Source organism: Branchiostoma floridae, unplaced genomic scaffold, assembly GCF_000003815.2.
Source record: "Branchiostoma floridae strain S238N-H82 unplaced genomic scaffold, Bfl_VNyyK Sc7u5tJ_572, whole genome shotgun sequence".
Lineage (NCBI taxonomy): Eukaryota > Metazoa > Chordata > Leptocardii > Amphioxiformes > Branchiostomatidae > Branchiostoma > Branchiostoma floridae.
Window position 1 is genome coordinate 4,192 of NW_023365891.1, and position 10,892 is coordinate 15,083.

The 10,892-nt window shown below is 43.5% G+C and overlaps 1 long non-coding RNA gene across 1 annotated transcript; it reads left to right on the forward strand.

Moving 5' to 3' along the window:
- The first annotated feature begins 902 nt into the window (after nt 1-902).
- LOC118408948 lies at nt 903-9,463 on the forward strand. The gene is made up of 3 exons (XR_004830376.1): nt 903-1,248; nt 8,780-8,963; nt 9,125-9,463. It is a non-coding gene; the product is annotated as an uncharacterized LOC118408948 (long non-coding RNA).
- The last annotated feature ends 1,429 nt before the right edge of the window (nt 9,464-10,892 follow it).

Sequence of the window (10,892 nt, forward strand, 5' to 3'; positions counted from 1 at the left end):
AGAGTAAATATGTATAGCCAGGTAGGGCTTTGGCTCCAGTTTAGGCCATTATAGAATTCCTTTGGTGGCCCTTTAGCAGTACTGACGTTTGGGAAAGTATCTCTAGTCTGGACTAGATGGTTTGTTCTGCCACACTCCTCTCCAAGCAGAGGTTAAGCTGTTTTGTTTTACGTTTTTTAGTCGTTTTATCAGGCTTTCTATTTTATATTTCTTGAAGTCCGCCAGCCTAAGGTTTTGACAATACAAGATTCAATACAAAATAGAAAGCCAGATAAAAACGACTAAAAACGATTAAAAAAACAGCCGCCGCCTAACCTCTGTTTGGAGAGTACCACACTCCCAGGCTGGTACCAGGCCTGACAACTCTAAACAAAGCATTGAAAATATCATGACCATAATCGTACTAACCTTCAGATAGCCGACTCAACTAGGTACGCCGATGTTCTGGATGGTTCCTAGATCAGCTCCGTTATGGAGCAGCGCATCCTTTTTACTTTCCTTCAGAAACCACCACTTTCCTGTGTCAGACATCATGACAACTTCCGGGGCATGCGACGTGACCTCTTGCCTTCCCTTGTAGGGTTCCTTCTGGCTTTCTTAGCGGATTTATACCCTACAACTATTCAGGCTGATGTTGAGTCAAAACGCACTGACTAGTATTATAAAGTTTACGGTCATCAAAACAGGAAAGTCACCAAGCAGCATCAATAGCAGTCTATCAAAGTTGAAGACGAGAGCTTCAAATGACGAAGACACCCCACTCTGTTGAGTCACTCTTTGTTCGGAGCAGAAAAATCTTAATTGGAAACAGATCTGACCGGCAGGCACGGGGCCTCTCCCGGACCCGCGTAGTTACGAGGTTGTCAAACGAGATGCTGGCAGCATACTTCTGTTCCATGCTGGCAGCATACTTCTGTTCCTCAGGGACCCGAGCGGGGCAGGGAGGTCTCATTTTGGATATTTTCTTACAGAGCTGAGGTCGTGTTATCAGTTCACTAGATGAAAACTCGCTACCATGTTTGTAGTCTTCTATTTACTCGGGTGTCTGGCATATGAATACCGTCGTATCCCAAGCTGAACGACTTTGAGATGGAACTCTTGGGAAAACATGCATCTTGGATAGAACTGGAGTCTGTCAGATTTGGAACAGGACGTTCCTTGCAGCGCCAGAAGAACTCGACTCTACCCTAGATGTATTAAACCGGAATACCGAAATCAATACTGAAACTCCACAAGAACGGGGAAAAGGTAATATATATCCTGTTTTCACATTTCCACCGTTGTTGTAAATCATTATTACCAGAAATGTTTTACTGTTCTGTTAGCCCCCCCCCCCCCCCCCCCAAAAAAAAAAATTGGGAATTTTGGATTTGCGTTTGCCATCGTGATGAAAAAGATTCAAAGGACACGTATTGTGTCTCTGTTATCTATGGACAGAGGGAGAGGGGTGCACATGTACTAGAAGGTATCCAATCGCCATCATAGGCAATAGGCCAAGATATCACGGTGCTGAACTGCCCGGATACTACTGTCCGGGTTGAGATTTTGCACCTGGGAGCGACCCTCACGGTCAGCCATCTTATATAGTAAGAGTGACCGTGTTTGAAAACCTCGTGAGGATCTCTTGAGGAGTATCTGGATTTAAACTCTTTTTCCACACAAGATTGAAAACCTCTTGGAGATCACTTGTGGAATAAAGCTTTTCGTGAGAACGCATTAGTTCTGGTGTCAAAACTTGAAAACATTTCAGGGTTTGAGGATCTGTGAGGATCTGTTACTCAGCCCGTACTACTTCGGCTCTCTATGGGGTTTTCGCGTCATCTTATATATATCGCAATAGAGGCCCAGAATTTCACTTCTGGGTCAAGTATTTCTCTTCGCAGTTTGACGGAACAGCTTTCAAAAGATGTTACAGACATAACGCTTAATAAATACGACATAACAATTTGGGTAATTTTTGAGATATAACTTTTCACATGTCTCTGTATAAACCGGCTTTGCCTATCTGATTTGGGGATACCACATCACGTATGTAAGTTACAATATTTTTACAGTCAAGGCGTCATAGAGAGAGAATAGATTCCCGAGTATGATAGCACACAGTAACGTTACATGTACTCGATTCCCACACTATACGTAAAAAGGATACAAGACAATCATACACCAACACGCACTGTGTACTTGGCTCAATAAAAGATACTAAATTCAGTCCACAGAAAAAAAGTCTCCAGAATCGTACACAAACAGTAATACACACTCACTTTCTTCAATCAGTAGCCTTCTACTGGTTCAAGGCCTGTGTCTGTAGAATGATTTTTATTGCCGGACGGCCAGTTAGTTTGTTCGGCGGCCCATAAGAGAGTCTGCCCGCCGATCAAAAATTAGCGCTCCGAGGAGTAAAAGCCCGAAAGAGCCGGCAAAACTCACTCAGGCCAAGGACGTCCTTGCTCAGGCTATTGGATTGGCGGGCAGACTGCATTGAGTCACCGAAGAAACAGCCTGGCGACCCCTGGGTAATAACATTAAGCTTTCATCTTTTACTGCTATTTGTGGCAAAAAAAAGTACACTTTATGTTGCTAAATTCCCTTCTACCACTGCCCTGAACTGCTCTGGAATGCAAAACACGTAATGCAAATGTGACCCGGAAACAGATTGGCCACGTTCAATCACCGTGTGTCTCGAAACCCCCATATAGAACTATGTCTTCTCGTGAGGGTCGCTCCCATATACACGATCTTTCCGTACGGATCCCGAAGGAACCCGAAGCTCCGTGAGCGGATTTTTTTTCGCTAGGACCAGGGTACTAGTAACTCTACTCTCCAAGCAGTGGTTGGTGGGAAAAATCTTGACCTTTTCCTTTCATAATTATTTCATCGACCGGCCTCCCCACCAAGGTTGGAAAAAGAATTATGAAAGGAAAAGGTCACGATTTCTCCCACCAACCTCTGCTTGAAGAGTAGCTCAATGGAAGTACATTCCAGAGCTGACGGGGGCGGTTCATGAGCGCAGCGGGTTGTCATCATCTTATGATTCGGTCCCTTTGTCAAGAACCCATTCCGAGGCCTGTTTTTGCCCATAATCCGAGCAACATTTTCCGGACCCTTTCTGTAATCAACCAGTATTTCTATTGTTGCCCGGTAACCGTTAGGTGCATCTTGAGAGTTTCCCAGTAAGTTGGCGACGGCACGGCACAACGAAACACATCCCGTGGAACGCACACATGCGGCAACGCACACATCCTGTAAAATTATGGAAGAACAACCCCGGCTGAAACCACTCCACTCTACTCTAAAGCAAGTGACTCTAGAGTTTCCGATTCTATCTCCCTCTCGTAGCTGGGGGATAAGACGCTTTTCATGAATTGTTTATTTCAGTCCTTGGCTTCTTTTGCTTATTTTATTTATCTATCTGTTGGCAGTTCAGCATGCATAGCCAGGGCTGACTCCCCAAAGCCTGAGCACTAACTTACTAAGTACTATTTCTTTCAACCGGCATCTTTATGAGCTAAAGCCTAATTAATAAGCCTGAGCTTAAGTGGTCAACTGAAGTGGTTGGTGGAACTTTATCCATGTAACCTAAGCACTGTGTCATATGCGGCTGTTGGATCATATGGTATTCATCACTTTCTCTGTGTATCAAAAGTGTTCAGGCTGTTTCCGGGGCCTATACAGCCCGACTCCTGTAGCCTTATCCTCCGCAGTGATAATGTATTACAAATACGAGACCAGATTACTCAGAAATAACTGTACTTTTATCGATAATATTTTGTTGTTGTTTTGTATGTAGCCTATTAGTACTATTGTCTATATATCTATTAGTTGTTATTGGTTGCCATGCATTGTACCTTCGTTGTGCGATTAATAAATTCATTCATTCAAATTCATCAATTCAAGTAGCCTGGTTGCCAAACCCCAGCCCGACCTCAAGCCAACACAAAAGATATTTTTGAGGTTGGGGTATGGTATCCAGGCTACGATTCAAGCTACACCTCCTCGGCTCTAGGGCCAACATGCCTCAAAGGAATCTCTACAGCAGCCTAACAGCGCCCACCTGCCGTGTGTCTATCTCCGACCTTCCCTGTCACGGTTGAGTTTCGAAGATAAACATCTCACTCCTGGCTGATCTGTTTATCAGATCTCCATGCGGGTGTTTTATAGTCTCCAAGCAGATGTTACGCTGGCGAAACGGCGTAAATTATCCATAGCATAAAGGAATAAAGAGCCAGTATTCATCAAGCAGATGTAACCAGAAAATCCGGTCGGTAGTTGATCAAAATACTTTCATCTAGCCTAAACATTTGGCTCACGAGGCTGCTTGGGAAATTCCCTATCCCATTTTGCCGGAATGGTTTGAACCACTCACACCGGGAAGGTCCCCTACTCTATTAGATAATTGTGGCGGGTACTTTTACGTGCCCGGGGTGTGACTCTCCCCAGACACGGGACCTCCATTAAACGTCCTATCCGAGGGACGGGATATTTCTATTTTGTATTGTTTCTTGAGGTCCGCCCGCCCAAACCAGTTTATATAGGTTTCAACTTTGCCAATATTAAAATAGAAAGCCCGATAAAAACGACTAACCTCTGCTTGGAGAGTAGCCGGTCCGGACAATAGCAAGGTTTCTCCTTCGCGACCTTTTACGTACTCTACAAACAGAGCTCGGCCGCAATTTCACCACCAACCTCAACGGGCTCAACGTGGAGAGTATTTTTACGGGCACTGGCGTTTAATTAGTGCCTGGTTTATATATTTTAGGTCGTGTTTCCGCTTCTACTACGTTCTTGTGCCGGGCGGGGTGACGTGTACCATTTCACATGTGTTTGAGTCATGAGAAATCAGTTAACTAGTGAACAGGAGTCCAGTCACTGCGCATCGCTGGCTCAAACTAAAAACCTGTTTCTTTCAACAAAAAATATAAGAGAGAGTTGCTAGGGTCTGCGAAAAAGGCTACCACTAGTACATTGCAATGGAACGGTATTTATCCACGATCCGTATTACCTTCTGTAACCCAGGATCTACCTACTACATGTGTTATTTGTGAAGGTTCCCAAACAAAACATTAGCAGAAGCAAAAGCGATTTTGTAATTGATTTTGTAATTTCCGAACAGATTCCAAGCTCGAACAGGTAAGCTTCGAGCAGACGTGGAAAGGCGAGACCGTGAGAAAAACGTTTTCAAGCTGGCCATTGTATGCTGAATATGTGAGTTTCAAATGATAGAAGGATGGCGATTGGCATAGCAAACCTTAAATCGGGGAGTTTGAAAAGTTACTGTTTGCCTTTTTTATATTCGCTTCCAAATTACTAGTACCCACTGGCCTGCCCATGTTTAAAAGAAGGACAAACAAAACCATGCGCATCTCTTAGTGGGTAACTTCTTTATGCTATGGTCACATTCCAAATAAGCACCCGGTAGATCAGTTTTCGGGAACTATAAATATGTTATGAAGACAACCAAACATGTAACCGCAAATAGGGGGTTGAATAGTATAAAGGACGACGGGAGATCGCCCCGACAGGGCCTTTCGTTCCCTTTTAGAAGTATTATTTACCAGGCGCAGAAAAGGGGCTCAACTCATTCACACTTCACGCCATCTGTGTTACTCTCCACTCGTCGCCCGTGTAATATTTCCGACTACTTCCATATCTGCTTAGAAAGTGTATCTGTGTCAGTGTTTGTCTGTTTATGTTTACGGATAGTTGTGGTCAGCATATCTTTGAACCTTTTAATGGATTGTAATGGCATTTGGTATGTGGGTATTTGTTATTTCGACGGTCAATGTCAACTTTGTTAACGTTTTTTTTTGGCCATCTGAGCACTCCTCTGTGGTTTCCTCGTAATTAAGTTGATGACGTTATTTCAAAACCACTGTGCATGCACTGGAGGACGTACGCCTAAGTATTGCTCACTCCCTAATCGTCTACGATTTGCAAACGAAGTTTTCATTTCCTTTCTATTTCTTTTTTTTTTACACAAAACGGACTCTTGTTTTGTTATTAAAAGGTTACGGTGTAAACAAAACAACGTGCATCATCTCGCAACGTGCATCACCTAACGACATGCCAAACAACACGCTGACGCACCAAACCAATTGTGAAATAAATGTGCTTCGAAAATTTTAAAAATCAGTGACAGTAGGCTAAGATTAGGTTCAACAAATAACATGCGGTTAGCCGTTGACTGTATTTTCAAAAGCATATTGTACTCTCGACGACATCAATCCTAGGATTGACAAATCTCAGTTTGGTTGTGTGGCTGGGAAGTCAACCACTCACTGCCTTGTGGACATTGTCCACAATCTTTACAGAACGTCGGACCAACCCAGCATGGTTAGCACTCTTATTCTCACTGATTTCGCGAAAGCGTTTGATAGAGTGAACCATACGATCGCTTTTATACCCGCCTCACATTTTATACGATCTTCGGACGTACTTCGCGATCGCAGGAAGGTCGGCTGATTTTAAGATCTTAAGATGGTCTTGCGTATTTTTCGCCCAAAATCTGTTCCCCTCACATATAAGCGAGCCTCGTGCAATCGACGGTGAATAAATCTATGATAATGAACCTCCCATGACCTCTTGCACGCGGACAAGGGAACACAAAACGTTCCTCAAAAAAGGCAAGAGATCAATAAATGTTGCTTATTATGTTGTCGAAATGTTTTTTAACGAATGAATGGAATGCGCGGGCATAATAGAAAGGAAACAACACACAAGAAAGGAAAGTGTGTCACAAAGCCAGTCTACATACTGCCACAGGGGCCACAATGTTAGAATTACCCTCACATTCCCAGAACTTCAATATTTGTAAACAATCGTAAGTCGGGTGAACGTCGCCCGAACGTCGCCCGACTAACGGGCGTTCGCCATCCGATTTGCGTTCGATGATTAAAAACTATGTCTGTGCTCGCCTGTCGGTCTTCAATCGTTGGATTGACGCAAGACTATTGACCAATACCCTTGCGAGGTACGCACGATTTGCACGCACGATCTGCGACTCGGTAACGAGCTCTGCGATCTCGGAGATCTCCTGCGACTTGTCGCTTATGTTAGGAACATGTTTCGCTGCACCGCGACCGTCGTAAGACTCCTGAAAATTGCCGGCGATCCCTAAAAATCTTACTCACGAAAATGTCATTTAGAGCTCGTAAACTAGTCTTCCGATCGAATCGCGCCTAATGTGAGGCGGGTATAACGAGTCTCCTCCAACTTGGACTCCGTGCTTCGGTGGCTAGGTGGATCATCAGTTTCCTGTCACAGAGGGAACAGAGGGTGCGGTACAAAGATTCCTTTTCGGACTGAGCGTGACGTCATGCGGCCTTCCATAAGGGACAGTACTGGGGTCGATTGTTTTCCTTGCCCTGATCAACAGCGCCACCGAGAATGGTATGTCATCACGATGGAAATTCGTAGACGACCTGAACTTGATCGAGAGTCGTAAAACCAGTGACACCCCCTTCATTAAGCACGACCTCGATGGACTTAACAACTTGTCAACTTCGCATAGAATGCAGCTCCATCCGAAGAAATGCAAAGTGATGTACGTCCACTTTTCTAAAACGCCCTGACCTCTCCCACCGCTCAAAATTGACGACCACCCTCTTCAAGAGGTTAAAGTGGCGAAGTTACTGGACTTGTACATCCAAGCAGACCTCAGATGGAACACCCATGTAGACTCCGCATGGTAAAGAGAGGTAGCATGAGACTGTTCCTCCTCAGAAAACTGAAATCATTTCAACTGTCTACAGAGGACCTGGTCACTATCTACACTAGGTACATCCGACCAGTGTGTGAGTACGCCGCACCGGCGTGGCACCCGGGACTCACTCAAGAACAGCGTAACCAGCTGGAGAGAATCCAACGTCGAGCCTGCAAGATCATCTTAGGCCGAACGTACTCCAACTACGCTGAAGCCCTGCTCACCCTAGGACTTGTGACAATGGAGCAGCGCTCCGTGACCAGCTATGCTTGAACCTGTCCAAAAAACTGTTACAGTCCCCTGACTTCCGCCACTGGTTCCCCGCTCGACTGGGGGACATCAGTGGTCGCTGTACACGGTCGAGCGATCAGCTACACAAGTTTAAAACTAGAACCGAACGCTTGAGAAAAAGTGCATTGCCTTATATGACTAAGCTACTCAATGATGCAAATGCAAATGTCAGTACACCATAAGTGCAATACCAACTGTCTGTCTGTTGTAGTGATGATGAAAGTTGATCGTTTGACCTTGTTTTGTAATGTCTAGAATATATGTAGGTAATCGTACGGTTTTTAAATCAAATTTATATAAAAGAATTATAACAATGCTTCTAATTACCTAATGTGCTATTATGGTGCAGTTATGTAGCCTTTGTGAAGTACAGGCACAATTCAGTCAACCTTGATGGTTTGAATGCGAGGCCTTGTATACTTTATGTATATTTTTTGAGTGAATAAAAGAACAATCTACTACTACATATTTCCCCAGTAGCAGTACTGCAAACAGACTTTTCTTTGCATTTCCATTTTCAGTATAAACCGTGGCAGCGGAAATTAATTGGCGCGTAAATGTTATTCATGAAATTATGTCAATATGTCCTATGTGGGTCTGGAACGATGCAATGTGAAGATATTTTAGAAACTAGCAATGGTCAAAAGTATGGAGATGCAGGGCGCGACTGATTCACAGGACTGCATGGTTATTTTCATTGCCATTCTGATCATACAAACACATACGCTCACGTTATCTCTTTTATTAATGTATGAAGTATTAAAATAATGTTATTCCTTCGCAACTCAGATCAGCTGTTCAGTGAAGTCGCCGAAAGACTGAGGCACGAGAAGACAAGAACACCGAAACAGCACCTCGAAATACTTTCTGACTCAGCGGAGATGTGCGACCTATACGACGCTCGAAAATAGAGACGGGGCAGATCTGTAAAGAGCTTGACCGTCTGTGGGAAGAGGAGCTCGAAAGTGTCGAGGTGAGAAGTTGTGCTCCAAAAATATACTAGATATTGAATGGGTTCAAAGATCTGCCTAGTTAAACTTCTGTATGGTTATTACTAATAGATTTTCTTTTGTTGTTATGAGGACGTCATGTTGTAAAATTGTTTCTAACTATGATGCAATTGTCATTACTTAGATCGCCGTCTAAAGATCAACAGTGGGGGAGAGGAAGCTAGTAGGTGGAAAGAAAGGCCGAGGACGCTCTCGTGGTGCCCGTGCAGGCGGAAGAGGACGTGGTCGAGTAGCTAGATTTAAACCTCACTGCTCTTCTGTCAAGGTCTTATTTCTTTAAATCTTAGCCATTATGTTCGTGCTTCTGTATTTCATAGTATCAGTGCCATCAAACATACCATTATGCTTTTCTTGTGGATAGTAGCATAACGAATACGTGCAGAATTGAAAAAAAACCGTTTTAATGAAGTACCTTTTGGATTGTAAATATCGATAGACTTGTGCCTGGTTTTAATATCATATACATGTACTGTAAGTGAAACTGTCTATATCATCTCAAAGGGGAAAAGGAAACCGTTAAATGAATTTATCATATTTATTTCCGTTAAAGCTATGTTTTGAGAAGAGATCTAACCACGTGTAACCATGATGGAAGAGTCACTATGGCTTTATCATGTTCATTTATTTAGATTAATAGGAGTATCTGGAATATATGACATGTAATATAGAACTCTTCTTGCATTGTTATTGCCGATGACCTGAGTGCAATGGACTATAATACACTGATCAAAAGTTCTCTTTGTTGTGGGTGTGTCATATAAGTAAAACTGTTTAATGTACCTCACCTTGTTCACGTCAGGACGGGCCCATGTCCCCATGTGTCAGGTCGGGATAGAAACTCCCAAATGCCGGACTTGAACTTCCCCTGGTGTTGGACTTGGTGGAAAAACACCGTTGTGGTGTCGGACCTGCCCTCTCGTGGAGACAGAGTGCCCCTTGTGTCGGCCTTGGCGAGGGGAGTTCCCTCGTGTAGGACCAGCGTGCCCCTAGTATGTAGGACTGGCGAGGGGAGTCCCCTCGTGCTAGAACTGGATACAGCGTGCCCCTTGTGTCGGCCTTTGCGAGAGGAGTTCCCTCGTGCCAGCGTGTCCTTATGTAGGACTACGAGGGGAGTCCCCTCGTGCTGGAACTCCTGCCGTGGATTTGGCGAGGGGAGTCCCCTCGCGTCGTGGTCGTCAACGGTCAGACGAGGGGAGTTTCCTCGTTAACCCCAGAGATCTAAGTCGTAATGGCTATCTTTTTGATTTTGTGGCAGTCACACGAGGGGAGTTCCCTCGTTACCCCAGAGATCTAAGCCTTAAGAGTTCTCTTTTTGAATTTTTCTGTGTCTTTAATTTTTGATATCACAGTTTAAAAGGCTTTGATTCAAGTTTTTGTCGTCTTGATATTTCAAGATTCAAGACGAAAAAAGGGGAATAAATTAGATTTTCCCCTTTAGATTTGGATCGTGTTTAATGTTTTTGTGAAGAGTTTTGCTTCTCAATGGTGAATTTTATTAAATATTCTGCCATTCGGTGGAATAAAAATCCTTCATCTGTGACGTCTGTCATGACTATTGTTGTTTTATGGAAAATTATACAGAAAAGTGTATAGTCAAATGTTGCTGGCTGCAACGAATGTTATTTTTAGTGTAAGTTATAATAAAAAGATGTGATATGGCAATCAGAACCAGAATAAACTGTAAAATATTAATGTTTTTGTTGAAAATAAAAATCTATATTTTGATATAGCTGTCATTGTCATCACTGGTGTCATTTGATTGAATTTAAGTTGTTTAGGGGGTTAGGAGAGGGGCAAAATTTTGGAAGGAATGCATTCTCGAAGTTATATTGGCCCTGTCCTTAGTGCTGAAAATTTTACTTAATATACTATGTTCATAGACAGCTGACCAA